Source organism: Harpegnathos saltator, unplaced genomic scaffold (assembly GCF_003227715.2).
Source record: "Harpegnathos saltator strain DR-91 unplaced genomic scaffold, Hsal_v8.6 scaffold414, whole genome shotgun sequence".
Taxonomy (NCBI): Eukaryota; Metazoa; Arthropoda; class Insecta; order Hymenoptera; family Formicidae; genus Harpegnathos; species Harpegnathos saltator.
The window spans coordinates 134528-158227 of NW_020230222.1; the positions used below are offsets into that span (position 1 = coordinate 134528).

The 23700-nt window shown below is 47.6% G+C and overlaps 1 protein-coding gene across 5 annotated transcripts in view; it reads left to right on the plus strand.

Annotated features, from left to right (window-relative positions):
• LOC105186125 (zwei Ig domain protein zig-8) overlaps nucleotides 1–23700 on the plus strand; it is a 117892-nt gene that overhangs the window by 9412 nt on the left and 84780 nt on the right. The gene's annotated exons all lie outside the window — the stretch shown is intronic.

The window sequence follows — 23700 nt, forward strand, 5'->3', positions numbered from 1 at the left end:
AGGATTTACGACAAAGACTTGACGATTAATAATTAGTATGTAATTTCAATAATGTTAGTTTACATTATATATTTTAAATAATATCAATTAATATTATATAAAATTCAATTAAAATGATGTAATATTCGCGAGAGAATTGAATTGAAATTGGAGAGATGACAAATCTTTGGCACCAGCCTTAATATACTTCAGACTAATACGGTTTAACGTTAACGTTAAGAATAAAAATAGCGTTTGTTCGCTTCGAGATATCATACGGTGTAATCTCTAAGCTGTGTTTCTTTTCTCTATACACATGCACGTTGCGAAGACTCTCCTCTCTCGCGGTCGATCGCGACGAAAGAACGAGACAGCCCGATCTTTCGTTGTTCGTTAAAAGAGTTAAAAGAGAACTCACAAATCGCGTCATCACGTACCGTCGTCAACAATGCCAGGTGTAACGACGATATGATTTCTATGCGCGCGCGCGCGCGCTCATGGATGCAGGACGCGAGAGGGAAACTTTTCTGCAGTCGTTCCTTTAATATAACGTCTCGCGGTCTCACCTGAGAAATGAAGGACATAAATCACGGCGCTCATCAAGCCTCGCGTGGTCTCAATTTTGCAAAACTTTTCCCACAAATCTTTGCCGCCCGCCTAGGCAGCCGCCGTCGTCTCCATCTTTTAAAGATTAGTTTAATGTCGTTCGCGTGACGTCCGCCCCGTGGCCTCAACTTTATAATGAGAAAGTCACCGGGCGACGGGGAACGTAATAAGCAATAACACTTCGTACCGCATAAACAATCCGGCGCGCCGCGCCGTCGAATGCGCGCGGCGGAGTGTTCGGTTGCATTTTCTCCGTCTTCGAACTGGGTCATTTGATTTACACGCAAAATTCGGCCGCGCGCGATAAAATCCGGCGCGGCGACAAAATCCGCGACATGATGCGTGTAATACACACGTGCCGGAGGGGTTAACTACCGCGAAGATACATTTAGAGCCTCGAGGACAATTTGAGCGTTGCTTCCATCAAAAATAGACGCCGCAGAGCCGAGCGAGCTGCACCGTGCACCGGTAAACGCGTCTCTAATTCGGCCATTTGGTACGCCGCTGCTGCACAATTCGGTATTAACGCCGCGACGCGATTTCGAAACTTTCGATCCGAACTTCGCGCTCCAAGGCGACAGACTCTTTTTCTTCCGGCTCCACGGCTCCCGGGGGGACCTGGACGTTCCGCGACCAGAAATATAAATCGCGAGAAATGACCCTTGCGACGAAACGCGACAGTATTATTAAAGGACGTCCTCAGACGCACTCGACGCGAGCGAGCGCGCTCGCTCGCGTCGAGATGTGCGCATCTCGTAACGCTTCGCAGGCAAAATAGGAACTAATTAAGCACACGAGAGTTTAAACGAGCCGCTGCGCCGGCCCTAGTGCAAATTGCAAGTCGTATTAACAGTTATCTCGTAATTGTCTACAGCATGCTCGGGATTTGTAAAGCTAGAATTAAATTCGCAAGTAACGCTCGCGCGCCGTGAGCGTGGCACTTCGTGTCGGTGTTCTCCTCTCTCTTTCTCTCTCTCTCTCTCTCTCTCTCTCTCTCTCTCTCTCTCTCTCTCTCTCTCTCTCTCTCTCTCTTCTATACACACATACATCTCCCGTTCTATTTTCCCTCAAATCCTCACCCATTGTGCCCCACTTGGCTTTGTCGCGAATTTGACAGTTTGCTGCTCGAGCTGTGGGAGCTATGGAGGAGGAGAGAGCGAACGCTCTCTTGACGGTGTCTTTTAAAAATAAACACACACATGCGCGAGCGAGCGTGCGCCGTGAGCGTGCGAGTTGTGCGGCTCGTCGCAATCTCGGAAGAATGTTAAATACTGACATATTATATCCCGGCTAATTTCGGGGAATCACGTTTCCCTCTCTTTCTCTCTTTTGAATTCGCCAATGGGGAAGGCAACAGTTACGTTTCCTGCTGTTGCCGTTTGATAAATTATTAACATGGCAATATATGTGTTACATGCACCTTATTGTGTATTTTACCTCAAATACGTGAGAGAAAGTTTTTTAGATCGCGAGTTATCGAGACGTACAAATTTGTGAAATGTACGTGCGAGAAATTTCGCTGAAACCCGTGCGCGCGTACGAGAGAGAGAGAGAGAGAGTGAGAGAGAGAGAGAGAGCGATAGTCCGGTCAAGTACTTTCGAGCGAAGTTCACTTACCCTCAGGGGAACACGGGCGACGCATTAATTGGTTTCTTGAACCGAGTAGCACATTTGAAGTTCCCTGCAAACTAAACATCTGGTTTAGCGGTCTAAACATTCGAGCCCCGTGTTGGTTTCCACGTGGCGACGGGAACACCGAACCCAGATAATGTTTAACTGACATTCGCGCCAGCTCAACGTCTACAATTGATGCTCTAAACTCGGTACTTGGCACGAAAATAAACTGCAAATTATATTCGCCTCATGCGACCAATTTGTTCGGTCTCTTCGATCGAACGTATTTACTTTCGACGCGTCAAAATCGTCGTTCGCTCTGAAAAGTGCGCGCGACTCACGAATGAGTGAATATAATGACAAAATTCGTCAAATAATCATGCGGATGTAAAAATGTCAAAGGCGCAGGGGAAGCGCCTAGGGGAAGAGGTTGTTTGACGCATTTATCGTAACGCGCGGCGGAAAATTCGATTCGCCATTGCTCGATTTTCCCAGAGACAATGCCACCAGCTACGTATCGCCGAAAGGGAGAACCGAAAACAAACAGCGCTCCGTAACCCGTCTAGTGGAAACGAACCACGTGTCTATCAATAGAGGCGCGAGCTGTGTAACTCTATTTATCCTCGTGTTAGCGCGGAAGGAAAATGCAAAGACAACTGAATAATACATTAATTCGCGCAAGATCGTTGTCTTTTCCCCTATTTCTAAAGTCATCTCTGTTACCCGACACGGTGCCATTGTCTATGTTATTCCAGACGGAAATCTAATAATTTCGGAGCTTCTACATATTCTCCACTCCTTTCTTTCTCTGTCTCTCTCCCACCTCTCTCTCTCTCTCTCTCTCTCTCTCTCTCTCTCTCTCTCTCTCTCTCTCTCTTTCTCTCTGCTTTCGTTTAATTTATGTGGCGCGTCTGACGTAATTCCTATTTCTATTCGCAAATAAGTAAAGCTCATCAAACTGAGCGAAGAGTCTACCCTTTTGCAGAACAACCACGATCACTTTCGGGAGGTGTAATAATTGTCTGTAAATAATAATTTATAAATAACAGTTGTTTATAACTTTAATATTTAAATTAATTGTTTATAATTATTTATAAAATTCGAGGTAATAATTATTTATGAATTGGCATGATGCGATATGGGACGATTTTTCTTGGCGAGGTCTCCTCTGAGATGTTGATAATCCCTCGGCTCGTAACGCAAAAATTGCGTCAATTTGGCTGATGCGATGGAATTTACGCGCGTATAAGCGGAGGGCTACCGCGGCCATGACACCTCGAGAAGAGCGCAACTCGCCGCTTAAAAGCGTGGACCTGGCGCGCGAGGCACAGGCGTGATCCCGAAAAGGGACGAGCGGCCGGCAAAAGTTTGCTAACCGCTGCGGCGTTCCCGGCGACGGGCTATCGAGCGGTCGGGTTGCCAGGCGTAGTGAAACGCGGTCGTCGCAACGTCCAGACAACCGAAAACAAAACTCCCTTGCGCTCTCGGCCCGGCGGAAACGCATCGCGCGGTTACCCATAAAGAGGATCGCGGTGAAGCCGGCGCACGAGGGACGGCTGAGGAGTGGCCTAGGCGCCGGCAGTTACTTACGCTTAGGACAATTTACCTTAATTAATTAACCGGCGTTGTGACGGGGCGCTAATTTATGCTCATAGAATGATTCACCGCCGCGCTGCCGGGCGGATTGCGGTTTAACCTCCTTCTTCCTCCGCGCCGACTGGCCGGCCTCGCCGACTGTTAGCCCGGCAAAATTCGGCTGCCTGCAGCCAGACGCGCGGATGAGCCGCTCTAATTAGAAACGTCTCGGAGTGTATTCGAAAATTCGCGTCATCTTCGCCGAGGATCGCGACCGTTCTGCGTCTTTTAACTTTCGTCTCGGCGAGAGACCGATGTCGCTACGGCTGTCTCGCGAAAGTCGGTCACGTGGACAATTTTTTGGGATCTGATTAGGATGTGTGTGTGTGTGTGTATGTGTGTGTGTGTTTCGGTTCCCCCCCCCCCCAAAAAAAGAGGTTCTAATTGAGAAATCTTTCTCGTATTTGTCCCGATTTTTGTAATATTGTTATAATTTGTAGATTTGCTGCGAAAGGGGATGCCCGATTGATATCGTAATACGATGCAGGTGTCTGGAACAAGTTTGGGTAATCTGATCGGAAGCTATGTAATACTTGGGAATGTTTGGGGAATTTCCGTGGCGCTGATGCCGGAAAGTTTATCACCCGAGAGTCATCGTGGCGTTTCAGCTTTCCGCGATATAATTGGCATAGTCCGCTAATCCGGCACAGTCCCGTGACAATGCGCGCCGGATAATGCGATGTTTGAGCTAATCGCGAGATCAGAATTGGCGAAAGCAGAATGGTACACTTCTGGGAGGAGGGGAGAGGAGGGGAAGATTGATCGTTTAAAATTTCCTCGGCGGGAGGGGTCACTTCCGTTCATATCGTCGGCGACTGTAATTGCACAAGCGGTTTATAATGCCGCGAAAACATCGGCCTTCCGCGCGAGTAACGCCTGCTGAACGAATCTCGCGCATTACACCGTAATACCTTCCGATAACAACGAGAACGCCAACTTCGGACGTGCACGACCGCCGCCGCAATATTATTTCCGCAGATTTACACGTTAAATTAAACAGAGTAAAGCAACGTTGTTGCACTTCCTCGCCTCGTGTTATTTTATCTCGAGCCAATCTCGCGGAGCAAATCTTTCAGGCAATACCCGGCTGGGGTAGCCAGCTGCTTTAGTTTTCGTGCGTGCTTGTGTATTGGTCGCACACGCACGAATGCACGCATGTGTGCGAAAAATAGTGGGACAAGTTGGAGACTCTCTCTAATGCCACTGACTTTATTAACAAAGCCAGATAGAGAGGAGAGGTAGTGTCTGTATATCCACGCGTATGCATACGTCCGCCGACTATCTATCCATCTAGAGAGAGAGAGAGAGAGAGAGAGAGAGAGAGAGAGAGAGAGAGAGAGAGAGAGAGAGAGAGAGAGAGAGAGAGAGAGAGAGAGAGAGAGAGAGAGAGCGAGAGAGGGAGGGAGAAAGAAAATGGGAGATAGAGAGTTGGGAGCTCGTCCGCCTGCGCGATATTAAAATCACTTGGACGAGATGCCTTCATATTAAATTTTCGTCTCTCCGCGCGGAGAGTCCTTTTTGCCCAGCCGAGACTCTTTGACTTCCGCTTGCGAGCGGAGCTTTTTTTGCGCGTCTACGTTAGGCTGTACATGTTCTTTGATATAGATCGATGGCGCTTGCGCGTGATTTGCATCGCGATACGGTGATGGACGTGTGCCGATGCGCGATATTACTTGTTGTTGAGGAATATTGATGTCGCGCGATAGAGAACGACGCGCTTAAACGGGCGAAATTATCGATATGAGAATCGGACAGTGTCTCGTCAGTCGAGCGTTCCCGGCCGGGGCAACCGATTATCTTGGAGTTCGCGCGGAAATTAATTTACGTTAGGACGGTGCAAGGGGTTTGTCGTCTGTCTGTCAAGTAAAACGGAGAACGAAATTGTGCAATTTCGAAGGGTTAATCACATTTCTACGGCGAACGGTATCGGCATTTTTTCAGTCATTTCATAATGGCTTTCTGTTTACTGAATAGTTATTATTATTATCATCATCATCGCCATCATTATCATCATTTTTCTTTCAATACCTAAATTTTTTACGAGAATTCCACGTTTCCTTAACGGCCAAGTCGCGAGAGCGCGACGTATTTTCATGTGTCGCGTTTACTGACAGAGTAATCATACGTTGAGATATGTAATTAACATAGTAAGTACGTAATATTGATATAAAAATTGCTACTGGCGAAATAAGTGGGAGGGATTAGGAGAGATAAGGCTTAACAGAACGAATCCTCTGCACCGGTCTGACAGAACGCTCGAGAACGCTCGAGCAAATCAAGTATCGTACATCGCGTACGTGCGTGCGCGTGCGAGAGCAGCCCGAAGGAAAATGAAAATCGCCCCGCGACGGTATTAATCGCGCCCGCCGTGAAAATCCGACTGCCGAGGTGTCGATGGAAACTGGAGCTGGAATGACGCCGGACATCCATAGAGACGCGCGCGGCGCGGCGCGGCGCGGCGCGGCCGGGCAAAAAGCGAGGGCGCCGGGAAAAAGAGAGCGGGAGTCCCGCGCAGTCGATTCATCGGGGATTCACCGACCGAACTTCACCGACATAAACAGGAAAACATTCGTTTGTCGCAGCAGATCCGCATCCGCGCGCGCGACACGTTCACGCGAGGTACCACTAAATCACTGTAGCACAGTCGAGTTAACGGGTTACAATCCCGGCATCGGTCTAGTGCCGCCGCGTTGCCAGCGAGAGCTGGCTCGCTGGCTGGCTGGCTGGCTGGCAAGCCCTTTCCCAGGCTCATCGCTCGTCGACGAGGTCCCCTTTCCACCCTGCGACACCGCCGTGTGCCGAGGTATTTATAGATTAATTACGGGACGTTAGATCGGCGCGCGCGCGCGTGTGTGCGTCTCTCGCGTGTGCGCGCGTGACTCGAATTTGATCGGCGCGGATGATGGAATTCGCGAATTCTCCGCGCTGGGAAGGACGTGTGATGGGCATTTTAGAGGCGCTTACCGAGACGGCGGGGGAGGGGGGGGGAAGCTTTAGCGAGATGCGGCGAGAGTGGCTCATGGTGCGAACGACGGGAAATTGTCGCGGATGAATCGGGCCCGCGGTGTTCCCCCCCCCCCCCCCGGTAAGCACCGGGGCTTGTCACGAACGCTCGTGACGGCGATGAAGCTCGTCATTAAACTCGCTGCGCGCGATGCATCCGAAAGTGCGCGATTTAAGAGGGAGACCGCGTGGAGACAATTATCGCTCGATGAGCATGAATATGCTAATCGTGAAAATTGAGGATATATCGCGGAAGATATTCGATATTCGGAGAGAGGCTACCGTCGTGTGGAAAGTTTACCCGCCGTAATAAGGGAACGATCGTGCCATTCATCGTGCTCTATTCTTCCCCGGACAAAGGGCGAAATGATTAGTAGTATCAGGGATAAGTAAAGTCTTTTGAGGTTTCTTTCTCTCTCTCTCTCTCTCTCTCTCTCTCTCTCTTTTTTTCATCGTCCCGTGCACTCGCTCCCGCCTCTCGACGCCGCGCCGAGATCGAACGCCGGTGATAGAACGCCGCAATAAAATTCCGGTGTTTGATGTTAAAATCGCGCTACACGGAATACGATACGACCTTCTGTTCTATTACGTGTACGAATTCCGGCTTGCCGGGCATATGCCATGCGGTCTACGATGACATAGTGCCATAATTTTGCCAGTATTGTTCATGGAATATGCGAGAGAGTTTCGTGAGAGAGCGCGTGCACGAATCGGTGTGTGCCGTGTATCGCCGTTACAATTGCGAAAGTGATTAAAGCTCCGATTTAATTATTCATGAAACTACAAGGAAGAAAAATATCGTTGGCGCGCGATACTCGCGGCGCTCGAATATGGAGCGCGAAATATGGAAAATTTGTCCTCTCGTTGGACAAAGGGGTTACAGCGAGGAGAAGGAGAGAGGGAATACTCGTCCCAAAGTGCAAATTAAGAAATAATGTTTTTTACGGAATGTTTTTCGAGCGAAACGCAGCTTAATCGCAGCTGGCCGTTTAACGAGGACGTAGCCCGCGGCGCTACGATCGTGACGATTAACGCCGCCCGTTTCGGCCCACCCTGTGTTTCCTGGAGTCTTGAGAAGTCCGCGAAGCAATAAATCCCCCCATCGATCCATCTTACGGCTTCGCCTGCGAGACCGCGCGAGTTCCGTCTTTATTTTCGTTTCTTCGACAATTTCAGCCTTGATACGCGCGGCGCGCGCTGACGGGCCAATGGGTTTCCGGAAAGCATTTGCCATGGTTTCTTCTCCACATCGGCCGGGCGGGCGGGTATAGAGTCGGACGTGTACGTTGCCACGGTGCGAGTTCTTGTTGTCGTTTTATGCATTCGCGCTGCCGTGGCGCTCGCACGAACGTGAAAAATGACCCAGTAAGAGACATTCCAGCCGCGGGACCCCGTCGGCGTCGGCCGCGTTTTTCCACACGAGTATTTGCCCGAGATCCCGCCATTATTTATGTCTAATGACGCGTAATTATGTATGGACGCATTGTAAAAGTGCTCCCGATGGAAAAACGAAGCACTGAGACGGCCGATGGCCGGAGGTATCAAAGCGACGATTACTTCGCGTTTGCCGGATCGTTAAAAAGCGAGTTCATTTAACGTGCCGTTTGCGCGAGAAGAAATTGCGCTTTTCGAAGAAGAGAAAAGGAACGTAATAAACGTTGTTCGTTATCAAACGGGATCGCCCGTGATTGTCACGTGATTGAAATTTAAGGGGTGAGAGAGATGCTGTTTAATTAAATTAAATTAAACGGACAGGGTAGCTTATCAGACATGGCGTTTTGTTGACGATCGTTTCTATCTCGACATATTTTTCGAGTTTATCGTCCACTTTAGCGTCCCTTTGATATAAAGATCAATTAAGATTGAGATTGATAAGATTAATTAAGATTATATTCAAGCAGGAGAGAGAGAGAGAGAGAGAGAGAAGGAGAGAAGAGGAGAGAAAAATCGATTAATTTTTGTTCAGGAAACTTTTTACGAGATGCTTGACGCGAAAGATAGAAGAAATACGACGGGTTTGTTGAATGTAAAATATAGCCGTGTATATAAAGTCGGATATATATAATTTATTCCGCATGTGAATTTGTCACGCGGCTCTTGCTGGCTCGCCCGGCCGTTCGTTTGCTCGTTCGTTCATCCGTTCGTTCGCCGCCGCGCCGCACGGGATCTTTTTTCGTTTTTGCGACTTCCGCTTTCTGGACTTCACAAACTAATCCTACAAAGACTCACAAATAAACCTCGTCGACGCGTCTCGCTTTACGACTAATTTGACGTATTATGGTCCGTTTCTGCATCGTAAGCTACACGACGCGACACAGTAGCGCGCCGACGTTGTGTGTGTATATTTTTTTGAGACGCGTCGCATAACGACGATCGACATTTACACGCTCGTCGCGACATGTTCGTCGGAACGTTTATTTGTTATTCTACCTTTGAAACGCCGTTTTTTCGTGCGACGGATTTTTTTATCCGTCGCTCAGTTCGACAGTTCTCGCTTTTATATTACTCCCCTCCTTCGGAAAGTTAATTATATGCGTTCGAACTTTAGCCTCCCAGAGAACAGATTATCGGTGTCTTAATTTTGCAAGAAAGAAATTATTATTTTTAACTTTCCAGTTTGTTAACGTTGAATACGTAGAATGACGGAGGGTAGAAAACGCGAAAATCAAGCGAAAATGGTATATGAATCGCGTGTTAACGTGCTAAAGCGTTTGTCGCGTCTCAACCCGATCACGGATGATGGCCCTGAAATCCGCGTTATACCCTAAGAGAACAATTGTCGCTAATAGCTCCTTGTGTCGCGGGCAAACAATTGCACCAACGAGAGACAGCGGTAGAAGCATCTCTCTTAAACTCGCCAATTGTCGTCGATCCTACGTCCGATGCTACTATGTGTATTTTATCGTTTGAAGGAAGCACCGTCGAGTTTTTCAAAAGTTAACAAAAGGAGGGGGGTGACAGAGATACCATTTGCTTTCGAACACCCTGTACAAATCCCGATAATCTTGCTTGCAACTATACTGATAGAAAAATATAGTTGAATTAACTATAATCTCACTATATTTTACAGTTCATTTTGGCGTCAACCATATATTTATAGTTCGTGGAACCTGCAAAATATAGTAGAATAAACACGAATATATAGTCAATGATTGTCTTAAATAATTGTTTAGTTACTTTTACCACATATATGGTAATTTCTCATTCACAAATATAGTGAGATTTAATATTCATGTAGTTACATCTGTCATCATTTAACAAATATTCTGGTAATATTGACTATATAAAAGAGTTACTTTACCTACCATTTTATATTTGTATCCATACAATAATTTTAGTTTAACTTACTATAATTCTTAGTGAAAATATTATATGATTGGTTATACTATGCCTGCATCGTAATTATTACCGATATTATGGTAATACTTACTATAAATATAATATTTCGGACTATAATTTAGTTACTATATCATTAGTATAGTAGTTCCAAATATCATATACTTTTCTCTCAGTGTACGAGTCGACACGTGTTTCTAGCGCGTTTATTACTTGGAAATATTATTTTGCGCGGACAATATATTGCATCCCGGTATAATGGTCAAGCGATCGGCGGCTCGGATAATCGCGCAGAATTTTGCGCTGAACCGCAAAGGATATTGCTCCACGTGGCGAGAAACGGCCGAACCCGGGCGGAAAATTAAAGAGGAAGACAAATAATCGTCGAGTGTAGTGGGTTTTTCAGCCGAGGGCTGAAAAACTTTCACGGTGCGAAAGTTCCGCTTTACAAATCGCGAATCAAAGTCCCAGTGACGCTTTTGCTTAATATTAAAAGCGACAGGGGAGGAAGCTCGCGAAGATATTCTGCGAAACGCGAGCGGAGCGGAGATGAGATTCAGCTTCCGATTTGTCGCTCCGGTTGGACGCTGCACTCCGAGCGGATTGCGAACTTTGACGCCGCACTCGTGCGCTCGGCTTTTTCAATAAACCGTCCAAACCGTGGATAAGAGAAAATTGAGGTTGGAGGAGCGACGACCGGCGCGAGGTGTAATACTTTCTTCGGCCATTATCCGTCGCGTCGCTCCGCGCAATCCGAAATTCCGGCATGTTTCCATGAAAGTTCGATCGGCGCGTAACTTCGAAAATTGATGCGTCGAGAAGTGTCGAAAAAGAGCTTCCGGATTCCGTTTCATTGTCGGGGAAAGCATTTTGGCGTCCCGGAACCCACGAGCCGTACGAAAGCTGAACTTTACTTTACTGCGTCCCGCACCAATAATACATTTAAGAGAGTAGCTTCAGCGTTTCGGTAAAATATCGAGGATGATTGTTATCGCCCAGATAGAGCTCACGTTGGAATCAACAGAGGAAAATAGACGGGGCGAAAATATTTTACAATAGCTCAAAAATATTTGCATTTTCGCTGCGAGCGTTTCGCTGCCAAACATTCGGGTCTCCTCTTCAGCGCTGCGAAAGTCGACAGAAAATAACTAAATACGATTTAAAAATACATGTATATATTTTAATTTTTCTTCTACTGAATGTACATCTTGGGAGCCCTCGCATTTTTATTTGTCCTCACATCTCTTTCTCACAGGATCTTTACAAAACGTCACACACTAACATTATTACAACACTCACTTGAAAACTGCTTCTCCATGATTAGAACATGCTTTCACCGTGTGATTATAATGTCAAAAGCTCCGAGTACTTTCTTCCCGGACGAGAGGTTCCGATGCGAATCAAATTCCCATTGTCCCAATTTAACTTTTAACATCAACGAGAGAGAGAGAGAGAGAGAGAGAGAGAAAAAGGGGGAGAGAATATTTTTTGCTTGGATTTAATCCACCGCGGATTGCTTATCGTGATATCGCGTTGGCCGATCTGATTAATAGGAATTGGTCTTCGCGACTGTGCGCGCACGAATGATTTCTCCCCTTTGGAAGCGCGATCACGGCACGTACGTCAGAACGTACCAAGCTGAAAGAGGTCTCGCCTTCGCCGCATTTTTCAAGTTTCTCCGCGCGACCCGCTTCACTTTTCCCATCGCACCCTGCCGCACGTCGTCCTTTTTCCCACCTTTATCTTGTTTTCCTCCTCCCCCTCCCCTCCCCCGTCACCTATCTTCACCGTCACCCCTTTACTCCTGCCCGCGTCGTCGCGTTCTTTTCTCCTACGTTTTTAATGCTCAGGCAAACGTTATCGTAACTTCTCTCACCATGCGGTTCGCACGAACGCAGAGGCAAAGGTGTACAAGGTGATACGCGCCTTAATCTTATCGCGCGATGTAATTCGGAGATTCACAGCGAATTTTGCGGCCGGACTGCGCCCGACACGGTATTTCTCGTATCTACAAGATGCCGATTACGAGAAATAATCATGCGATCATGTTGAAACGCTGAAAGCGCCTCGCGAAGCGTATCCTCGGATTTTTGCAATTAGAACGCATCAAAGCACACCGATTTCTCTTTTTTATATACACACACACACACACACAGACATAAATATATACTTCCCCTGGACTCGATCGCAAAATAAACACTCGTACCTCGCACGTGTCATTCCGCCCACACACGTGGGCGTGAACGTCACACGAGTCCTGCGGAAGGGTAAACCGCCGCGGAGGAATTTCTCCGAAGGTTCCTTCACTTTTTTCTTCTTTCGTTTCGTCGCCGCCGCCATCGTCGCCTAGAAACACTCGTTCCTTCTTTTGCCACTTCCGCTTCTCCTCTTAAACGTCGCGCCTGAAAAGCCGACTGAGACCGGCTCCAGTTTAGTTTTATTAGCAAGTCGAACGTCCTCTTGGCGGCTCCTTCCCCCTTGCGCATCTTCCTAGGGTCATCCACGATCTCGCTTCGTGACGTTAAAGCGACACGTCAATCTTATCCGCTCCCTCGTCCTGTATCTTTTTTTCTCTTTTTTTCTTTATATGTCTCTTGAATTGGTAAATTTCGGCAAGCGCCCTGCTAAATGGGCTCTCTCCTCTCTACCGTTTTTCTTTAAGCTCATTTATTTGAACCTTCATGCGTCACTTTTTGAAATGGAGTACCCGTGATAAAAAGAGCCTTTCCTTCTCGCTGTCGCACTCTCGGGAGGCTTGTGTCTAAATTCCGAGCAAACATGCGGGATATCTAATTAAATGAAGATGTTCTCTTGAACAATAAGCAGATTGTAATTTTTTCCTAAAAATTACTCGAAATTACACACAGATTAATTTTATATTTTTAATACGCGTCGAAGAAAATCCAGAGAAATAAATAAACATTTTTGCGCTTGAGTAATGTATTTTCTTAAAAATTCGTTGCTTTTTTTCGCTCGTCTCGTACTTTCATTTGGTTGGATAACAGCAGCGAGCGCGAGTGATATAGCATAATCCGGCAAAGAGAAAGCAGGTTTCCCGGTGATAAAAAGGGGGGAGGGAGGGAAAGAGAGAGAGAGAGAGAGAGAGAGAGAGAGAGAGAGAGAGAAAAGAACACATATTCTTAGCTGAAAAAGAGCAGGAGAGCACTGCAGGCATTTCAACAGTCGTAGACCTTAAGAGTTGGCACGAAGTCGCGTTCATCCCGGTGGATCATCCAAAGAGGAAGGTTTCCGAGAGATATCGTGATGCTTTTACCGGAGTACACCACGTGTTTGGCACGTGCATTTGCGCGCGCGTATCCGCCACGCACTTGTGCGATATCTCTCATTGCGGCCGCGGCCGTGTTACGGATTATAAGCACCGCGTAATTCGCGCAATCTCTGCGTGTGTTCGCCGCTTGATGAAATGAAATTTCTCGTGTCCGACGAAATTCGTCGGTTTTGCCACGTTACGTCACGTGTTTGCACAGCTACGAGATCGCTCTTGGCGAGGTAATTTGGGTCTCGGTCCTGCCCCCCATCCCCGGATCGTTTCTTCGGTTAATCGGCGGATTTCCACGTTTTCGAATCGCTCCCCTTTAACGAGCGAGTCGCGCCGGGCGAGTCGCATAGATGTGCTTTTTTGCACATTTTCACGTAATAACTTAAATTAGCAGGTTAGCGTCGCGCAGCGACGAGGGGAGAAGTCGATCGATTGTTCCGTGAAAGAACTGATTTTAAGCGATCCGTGTAATTTTTCGTTCGCGTTTCCCTCCAATCAATGGACACCGACTCGAGCGTAATAATGAGTTTCGTTTACGTTATCGCGATGTAACGATAATTACTCTCACACTTCGCGAGTACGTATCGGTGAAGTTAATCCGGGCCTCTTACGTATATGGATTTATTTCGAGGTCCGGGAATATCTTTCCTCGATCACTGAAGGGCGGAAAACTCTGTGGGACATTTCTCAGCGAGCCAATTCAGAGGTGATGGCGTTATATGCGGGAAAAAGTGGATTCACGCATTGTGATCTCGACAAATGGGGTCACGCGTATCCTTTTCCCATGCGCCCTTCGCGCAGCCATCCATGGTTCTCGGAATATTTTGCGCCATGACTTTTTACGGCATTATATCTCTTATATGAAACCGACGGTATATATGAAGCCGACTCCATTTGCACACGCCGGTCCGCGAGAGGGAACCTCGCTTATTGAGCCATTATTGCAGAATCGTAATCGTTGCTATTTTGTCGACTTTGACTTCCTCTCTGGCGTACCCGCGAAAAACGGGCGTGACGGGCAAATGTGCGACACAGACAAACGTGCAGGTGCTTGAAATCGTGCCCTGTAACGATACACTGGCTTCCAAAACGGCTTGAACAATTTTTTTTTTCAACGCACGCATGAAAACGCGCCGGATGATGAGAAAATTTAATTCGCGCGAATTTGTTCAGCAAGCACTTCTTAGAGAGCGTTCAAGCCGCCTTCGAACACAATCGTGCGGCCAAACGGCAGAATTATTCGTTATATTTCGTCTAAGTTTCGGAACATGTATCCACCACTTGTCCAATGGGAGACTTCTCCCGTCGGAAAACTCCTCCATCAGACACAACGGATGGATTTTCAAACTCACGTAAAGAATAGCCGACAACCTTTCCGCGTCTACAATCGTGTTCATGTACGTGACATTTCTCTCAGCGACTTCGGGGCTGAATAAGAGGCGAATCGCACTCTCGATTGTTTCGTCTCGACGCGTCATTGATGGCTCAAAATAAATCCCCCCTCGTCTCGCGGCGCGAAACAAATTCAGACGGGGAGTCGGGAAGAAGCGGCCGGAAGTTCGCGCCTGTGCGAAAGAACTCTATCTCTAACTGGGGCGGCTTAAGCCCGTAAACGGTTTCCCGAAGTTGCCGACGTGCCGGCGAGGCAAGAAAAATTATATTCGCCCGACGTCAAATTGGAAACAGTCTTGAGCCGTCGACGCCTCCGCCAACGGAAACGGCACGCGGAGAGCTTAAAGCCGGCTGCCTGGCGACGAGCTCTCGAACGTCTCGACAAATCCGACCGAGAGACGTTATTGCGCGAAAGCATCCCCGCGGAACTTTTATATGAAAATATCGCCGCCTTTTTATTGACCGGAATTAACCGGCCGCGTGTCTCTCCACGACTTCCAGTCGTCTGCTTGGTCTCGCTTCTGTTTCGCGTCTCGTTTGCGCGCCGCTACGAGAGGTAAACGCATCGAGAAATTATTTCAGCGTACCTTCCTTTTCTTTTTACCACACGATGTAACACGAAATGCGAGTCGACCGGCGCGCGAGAAGCACGACTCTGCAACTATTGACAATTAACGACCCTTTTCTACGGTCGCGGAGCGGTCAAAAGACAGATTTTTTAAGAAATACGCAGCGCACGGGATAAAATGTTGATTTGTTTCTTTATCCGTTAAATTTCTGTTTATTTATCGTTAGTTCATTTTATTTATTAAGCGCACCGTTGCAAATGACCGTGAATAATTTTCACGAGGAATTACAGAATACACGCTCATCTCTCGACCCGCTTTGGTAGTTTAGTGTGTTAGTTGGCTGATTATCCCGACTTCACGAGAGTACCGACAACGTCGGTATCGGCGAATTGCAAGTCGCTGTACTCGCTGACTGATTCGAAATAAAATCAGTCATTTTTCCAATTAAAAACCGCGCTCTTGCGTTTATATCGCGCTGAGAACGTTGAGAGTACTTCCGCTTTAAGCGTCGTTATAGCACTTCTGCCGAAATGGTACCTGATAGCGAGTACTACGCAGAGTGCATCCATTACCACCACGCCTGTTTGAAGTGTCCAAATACGTGTGTCCGTACGCTGAACGTGTGTGTGCGTGCGTGCGCGCGCGCGCACGCGCTTGTATGTGTGTGTGTGTGTGTGTGTGTCTGTGTGTTGGGTAGGTAAACTCAGTTCGTGTAACATCTTTCGAAGTCCCTTCTTAATATATCACAAGAGTGGGCCATTGATTATTTCCGAATATGCGCTCACGCATATTTCAATGACTTCTACGAGTATACTGCGACTCCTTGCGCGAACAATTCCACAGCAGAGGGCTGCGAGCTTGACGTGCGAGAATTAAACTTCAGTAACTCGTGTCATAAATTATACATGCGATACCTCGGATCGCGCACACGTACTCGCTGCTTGCCACGCACATTTCTGCCTTGCCGTTCGCGTACGCGCGAGGTGACCCGCGCGAGTCGATTGCTGATTCGAGGTATTTGCAACTCCTTTTCCGCGGAATTATACAGGAAAGATTGCACAGCTCGGGTCTCTTTGATTTGAACATATACCGCGGAGATACGAAGTTATGTTTCCATGAAATTACCCTTCTTCTTCGCATGTAAGATACGTTTACAGTTCTTTTTGCACGGACTTTCTGCACTGGAAGCCCAGGACTTGCTCGGAATGGTAACCGACTCGCGGTAACACCCTGTGTTCGTGTATACATATTTATGACTCGCATATATATTTACTTACATAACTTTATTTGCCTTTCACATATGTATATTAGATCACACACACATACACAGAGTGTATACAAAAAAGGGTTCAGGACCAAAGGGCAGACGATACTCACAGAATGGGGGAAAAGGGTCCTAGTAAACATGGGTCGAAAATTTAATATTGTCGGAATTATGAACAATTATTTATTTTAATTCGAGCAAGCGACTTACTCGCGCTTCCTCCGGTGCTTTTGTATTCTCTAATCTGATGGCCCTGCATCAGAAGCGAATAAGTAGCTTGCTTTAATATTTTTTAAATTAATATTGCTTTAATCAAAAGAAATAATTCTTCGCAACTCCGACAATGTTCATTTTCCGACCCATGTTAATCAGGACTTTTTTCTTCCACATTCTGCGAGTAAAGTTCTGAGCCCTTTTTCCCAAACACCCTGTGTAGAGCGAGAGAGTGTCGTGTTTATTCTTTTCGTTGCTTCTTACGATCCCCACGAGATGGACCCAAACAAATTTAACTCGTCCTCTCCCTCGGGCTCGGCCGGCGTCCGTCAACCGCGTCGGGCCATTCTTCAGCAGATTTCTCTTCCGCCGCGGCGCGCTGTAAATTACACGCTGGCCGAACGCTGTCGTCGAATTCGCCTGAGCGTTCCGTATCATTTCACGGGCCTGCCCGTGAAACTATGAAATAATCTCCTCGTTAATCTCGCGCGTCGCGTATATCGGGCGGCGCCCGCGTCCCTTCAGCGGCGCGACGCGGCGCGGCGCGCCAGCCTTTTCTGCCTTTCCCGCGCCCGAAACAATGAGGACGAAAGTTTACGGTCGCGCTAGACCGCCCGGAGGATCGTATATTTTCGCCGCAATGCTCGTAAACTGCGGTCATGCTGCCAGTCGCCACATCGTAGGCGGACCTTCGAGTGGCGGCGGCCTGTGTGCGTGGGCGGAAGGGCTGCGTAGCACAGAATGCGCCACTGTGTCAACGTGTCACTGGATAATTCCGGAGCTACGCAGTTCTCTTGTTTCCCCCGCTTCCTTCTGCTCCTTTCTCTTTCTTTCGTCTTGTCTGCTAGTTTTGTCTCGTCTCTTTGTCCTTTTTTCCGGGCACGGCTCTTTTTGCTCTCCTCTCCTCCCTGCCATCCCTTTCTCTTGTTCGTTCGTCGCTGTAACCGGAGATTTGTTCCCCGCCGAGTGCGCTGTTTGCGTGCGTGTTTATCTAAGCGCATTTGGGGATGAAACATGGAGAGCGGCCCGCTCGCACTTACGTTCGTCTGAATGTACGCGTTATTATGATACAGTTGGACATGAAATACCGGATGCTGCAGTACTCATTGCTTCGTTCTAACTGTATTGCAGAGAGATAATGAGGGTAATATATGTAAGTTACAATTCTCTCTCTCTCTCTCTCTCTCTCTCTCTGTGTCTCTCCCTCTCTCTCTCTCTCTCTCTCTCTCTCTGTGTCTCTCTCTCTCTCTCTCTCTCTCTCTCTCTCTCTCTGTGTCTCTCTCTCTCTCTCTCTCTCTCTCTCTCTCTCTCTCTCTCTCTCTCTCTCTCTCTCTCTCTCTCTCTCGCTCGCATGATCGCGTCGTTGAGGCGCGGAAGCGGTTTTAAGCCCCTGTGCGTCCCGCGACTTTCAGTTTACACGTATTTAAATAAAAATATCTCCGCGATGCTTATAAAATTCCCGACGTGGGCGAATGTCGGAATAATGCGGGGCGGTGAGAATCTTTTGGGCTTGAATCGCGTTTTTCAGCGCGATAACGAGCACGGATTTCTCACATTCCGACGGAGGAGGATAGGAACGGTAAATGGAGAGTTTCTGGCATTATAGATAACTGTTAATTGGTGTTAGGTGCTGTTCATGTATGTTTGCGCATTTACATGCGCGTGTATGTGTGTCTCTATGTATATGCACGAGCATTCGCAACTTCCCTCGTAACGTACTTCGCTGCAACATTTGAAAGGATAATAGTCGCGCATCAAGAGGTAGATATAGAGATAGTTACATTTAAATACACATAATCGCCATTTCTGTCTAATACCTACAAACCGGGTTTGTGAAGTGCCTTACATCAGTGCGCGAAAATGCTTGAATATCATCACGATGCAATTTCTGGAATTTTGCTCGTATAATGCGATCTACGCTATTATTCATACGCAGCGTATAACTTTTGCTTTACATATAACGTCCCATTAATTTCAAATATACATGCTAGAGAGGAAGAGAAAGAGAAAAAGAGAAAGAGAGAAAGAGAGAAAGAGAGCAAGAGAGAGAGAGAGAGAGAAAGAGAGAGAGAGAGAGAGAGAGAGAAAGATAGAGAGGGAGAGAGAGAGAGGCCTTATTAAAACGAGCGGCGGAAAGAAAATCTTTTCGCTGTTTGAATCTCCCTTTTAATCCCTTTCCAGAATGGCATTAAATTCGGACGGCCGACGGCATTCTTAATATAAGCGTATTTAAAAACATGACGTAACACAAAAACATAACGTAATAATTTTAAAATATAAGTATTCAAAAACGGGGGACCAGTTGAATCGCGGAAGAATGGTTTTTAAATTGTGCGACGCTGACTTTTTCACACGGGCAAAATGTGTCGGAATTGTCTCTCAGACGGCATGTACAAAGGTGCGCGCGGCTGTTCTCCGAGATAAAACGCGCCGCGTTAATCGCCGGTCGAATCGAAATTTATTTTCGTTTGCGCACGTGGGCGTGAAACTTCACGCGTGTCATTTGCGTCGCGCGTCAAGAAACCGGCCGTGCGTCAGGAAGAAATGTCGGAGGGAAACCGAGATAATGCTCCTGAGAAATAAAAATGTCGGTCCCTCGAACACGCGAAATAGGAACTCTCGGCGAGGTGTGGATGGGAGGAAGTAGATTTAACACGTAGCAATTTGCGGAGCGTTATGTGTGTTACTCTTCTATAGTAATTGTGGTTTCACACGAGAGAGTTGACACGCACTTTTTTGTCCTTTCGGCGACCTTTCGATGAGATAAAAGGAAACAGCAAAGCGCGATGAGGGATCGCGTCGATTCGCTTTCTCTCGATCGAACGATCTCATTTGATATTTAAGCGGTCTTTTTACGTTCTCGGTTGTGATTTTGATTGGACTTGCTTATTGTTTACGTCTCGCTGTTTAAATTTGTCTCCGGTTGTGTGTGTGTCTCCGGCTTAAGTTGACGCTTCTTGTCAACGCGCTCTCGTACACTCTGTCTCGTGATCGAGTTTTATCTCACGCAAGATATTTCATCAGTCACAGTTGTTGAAACACACACATACACACGCACACACATTCCGTGTCTTTTGATCTCGCGGAAAGAGAGAATGGACTTCGTACCGGCGCATAAAGCCGAGTCGCGAAAGAATTAACTGTCCGTTTCAGTATTGATCGCGTACGAGCGAAGTTTCGATACGCGCCGTACGTTACGCGCTTTCGCCTATTAAGCAGCGTAAAACTGTTCGCTGCGATGACACAATGCGTTTCCGCGAGAGAACACACCGAACCCTTATCAGCGCTTGTTTTGCTCATTGAAGCGCCAGTCATTAAATTACAATATAGTCGAACCCGGAGCGCGATTCATAAATACGAGGCGCATAAAAAGCACGGACGCGTTTAGAGCGTTTAATTATGAGCGCGCATCCCTCTCTCCCTCTCCCACCTCACCCCCACGAATTCTCCCCGGGCAGGTGTTTGAATTTACAGCCATCGCGTGCGACATAACCGTCTGGCATGACCAGACGCTTTTAGTGCCGATGAAAACGAGGACTCGGCTCACACGTGGGCACTTTCGCGTCCTTTTCCGGTTCTTTTAAATGCCCGACCACCCCACCTACCCCTGCGACAATCTGGGGGAGTGAAACATCTCCGCCGCAAAAACGACGACGGCGATGGACGGAAGCGGCAATCTTGGTTTACGGCACATTTACGCGCGCGGTTTATAATATTACCTGGAGACTGTGGGCAAAAAACCCCCGGAGATAAAAAGTAGCGAGCGCGAGGGTAGAATCTCGCTCGCTGGTGGCCGCGTAGGGGGTTGCAAGAGTGCTTGCAGAGGTGGCGCCTGCGATGGCGCGCTGTCAATGGAAACGGACGATTGTAGCCGGACGTAGGAGAAGAACGAAAGATCCGAAGACGAAAGCGTGCTCGCGCGCAGGACGATCTAGAGATGATTTATTCCGCTTCGGTTTTACTTCTACTACAAAAGGCTCTCCGATACTCAACGCTCCTCAAATCCAACTCTTGGAATGTACGTCGTTACGCAAAACTTATCGATGGTTGCAATCTTGGGACACTTGGGACGTTAAGCAACATTAAAGTCTGCCGCAGCAATTATTAGAATTATTAGGACCGCGTAATTTATTATCGAAATTAAAATACGTCCAACGCGTTTTCATTTTGTTTTTCACATCGATACTTGCGAAACGTCCCGCTTCGAATTACTCACGTCGCGGAAACTGCGCGCTTGCGGAGCGCCATCTTATATTCGCGGCTAGTACGCTTCCCGGGAGAGTCGTATTTAAAAAAGTTAATTTAATCCTCTCCTCTTATTTCGATTTATACGCGCTGGCGGGACGCGCCGGAAATGGCGCGTACGATGATAATAGCGGGGCGGGACGATTTTCAGGTAATGTACATCATCCTTATTTGCGACGGTGGCATTTTGTCAATTAATCCAGAGTTATCAGGGACGGTGGGGCAGGACTTACCCCGTGTTACCGGGGCGTTGGCGTAAAGTGCTGGAGTGTTGGTCATTTGTATAACGCTAGTGGAGTGGGTATGTATACGGGCGTTATCTGCGCACCAGAAGAGGGACGTAGAGGGAGAGAGAGAGAGAGAGAGAGAGAGAGAGGTAGCGATGGTAGCGAACCAAACTAATATTTACTCTTGACTTTCGAGCAAACTAAACGAAGATGTTCATATAAATTACGTCAATATTATCTTCTGAATTGCGGCTCTCATCGATGTGTCGTCGCACGTTCGTGCGCATATCGCACGCTTCAAACTCGGCGCGATCGTTAAGCGCGTGCGATCGAGCGTTGCGATATGCGGCGAGTTTACGACTCATTTTCCGCGAAATGCAGTCCCGTTCTTGTTTCTCTTTTCCCGTCTCCACTACAAGCGCTATCGTGCTTATTTATCGCACATGCGCGCGCTGTATCATAATACTCGAAGCGATCAGCTTTCGCGAGCGAGAGCCTCGAATACGTCACTAAGGGTGGGTAAAGATCGCGCGAGAACGGGCCATCATATGCGGCGAGATTGAAAGAGGATACCGCTAGGCTTTTGGGCCGGGGCATTGTTTATGCGAAACGGTCCGCCCGGCGAGTTACGATGTCAGCGGGTTGTTCTGGGCAGATTCGTTTGATAATTCGATAGCCGCCCGCGTTTCGAGCCCCTCGCAATCCTCTCCATGCGCGCCACGGATTTACCCTCGTGGCGCACGCAGGTTCATCCAATTAAATTTATCAGATTGCACGCGCTCGAGGGTCAAAAAGAGGGCGATATGCGATGATTGGCAGGCGTTTGTCTTTTTGGGTCACGCGACGCGAGGACGTGTATTTTTTCACCGGCGAGCCGGGACGTTGCAGCGGCATCGAATGAACGAGCGCGCGGTATCGGCGAGATATAATAACGACAGATTGAAATGAATGAGAGAGAGAGAGAGAGAGAGAGAGAGAGGAGACTAACAAAAGAGGAAAAAACAAATAATTACCCGGAATTAATTCTCGAGAGAGAGAGCAGGAGTTGAGTGCCGTTTACGTCGCGCGATTTTCTTCTATGTATTAGAGCAGGCCTGCAGTCAGCCAACCAGCCAGCTTCTATTACGAACTTTCCTTTCGGATCAATCCCTGTCAACCGCCAATGAGTCGTCGTTCGGTCTGATGATGATTGATGATGATGGAGAGTATCTAACCGTTCCGAAGGTATACTAACGAGAGAACGATCCGACTATAGACCGGCAGCTATTTGAATGATGTTCCGTACGGGAAGCTCGAAGAGTTCATGTAACACGTGTTTAGATAACCGACAAGGACAATCAAAAATCGAAAAGCCACGACGGCCATTAACGACGAAACAATGACGGGCGCGAGAGAATAACTTTTTCTATACACCCGCCACATATTATATCAAGCTTTAAACTTCGACAGCGAGTCGAAATTGAGGTCGCGTTATTCCATGAAAATTTTAAGAAAGCACAAGTGAGCGTTATGATCTTCCACTCGAGAACCGGAGACACAAATGTAGCACTTCGCGTCTGCACATCCACGAGGTCCGGTTTCTGCGCTTCCGATCTTCGATTTTTAGAAAGACGATATTCAATCGGGAGTGCTTGCTTGCGTCGCGCGACACCGGGTAAAAATTTAACGAGATTACGGAGAAGAGACTTTGCAGAAATTTCCGTGCGACTCGAGTGAAAGACAGCGAAAAGGACAACTTTTGTTCGCGTATATTCGCAACTGTACCCCGCAAATTCCATTAGACTCCAATGCTCGCGTGATAATTGCGTAATAACGTTCGCGGTCACGTCAATTCTCGGATAATGCGCACTTCATAATTCCCCAAGACCGAAATCGTTTGAAAGTTTGGCTTTCGCCGGAGCCCCGCAGCACGTGTCAGCTGGCTTACGTGACACGCATATCTGAAATAAATTTGATGCGCCGCGAGATGGGAATGTATGCGAATCGAATTTATCCCACCGCCGTTCGCATACGTGAAGCAAATTTATGCGAATATGTGAATCAGACTTAAGGAGAAGTCACTTTATAACTCGCGCACGATCGCCCCGCAAATTGCGTTGTGTAACTACCTACGGAAGGTTTTAATTCCTCGACATTAGCGCGCGATAAACACAGAAGATATTAATTTGCACGCTCCTCGCGCGCATCTCTCTCGGCGCGGTGTAAGCGGTCGCCCGCGTGTAAAGATGGAAACGGAAGAAACGGAAGCGCGAGAACAAGAGGACAGCACAAAGGCAAGAAAGGGCCCTTTTTTCCCTCCGCTTTGCAGGCGCGATATAAATATCTAGTCCCATTTCC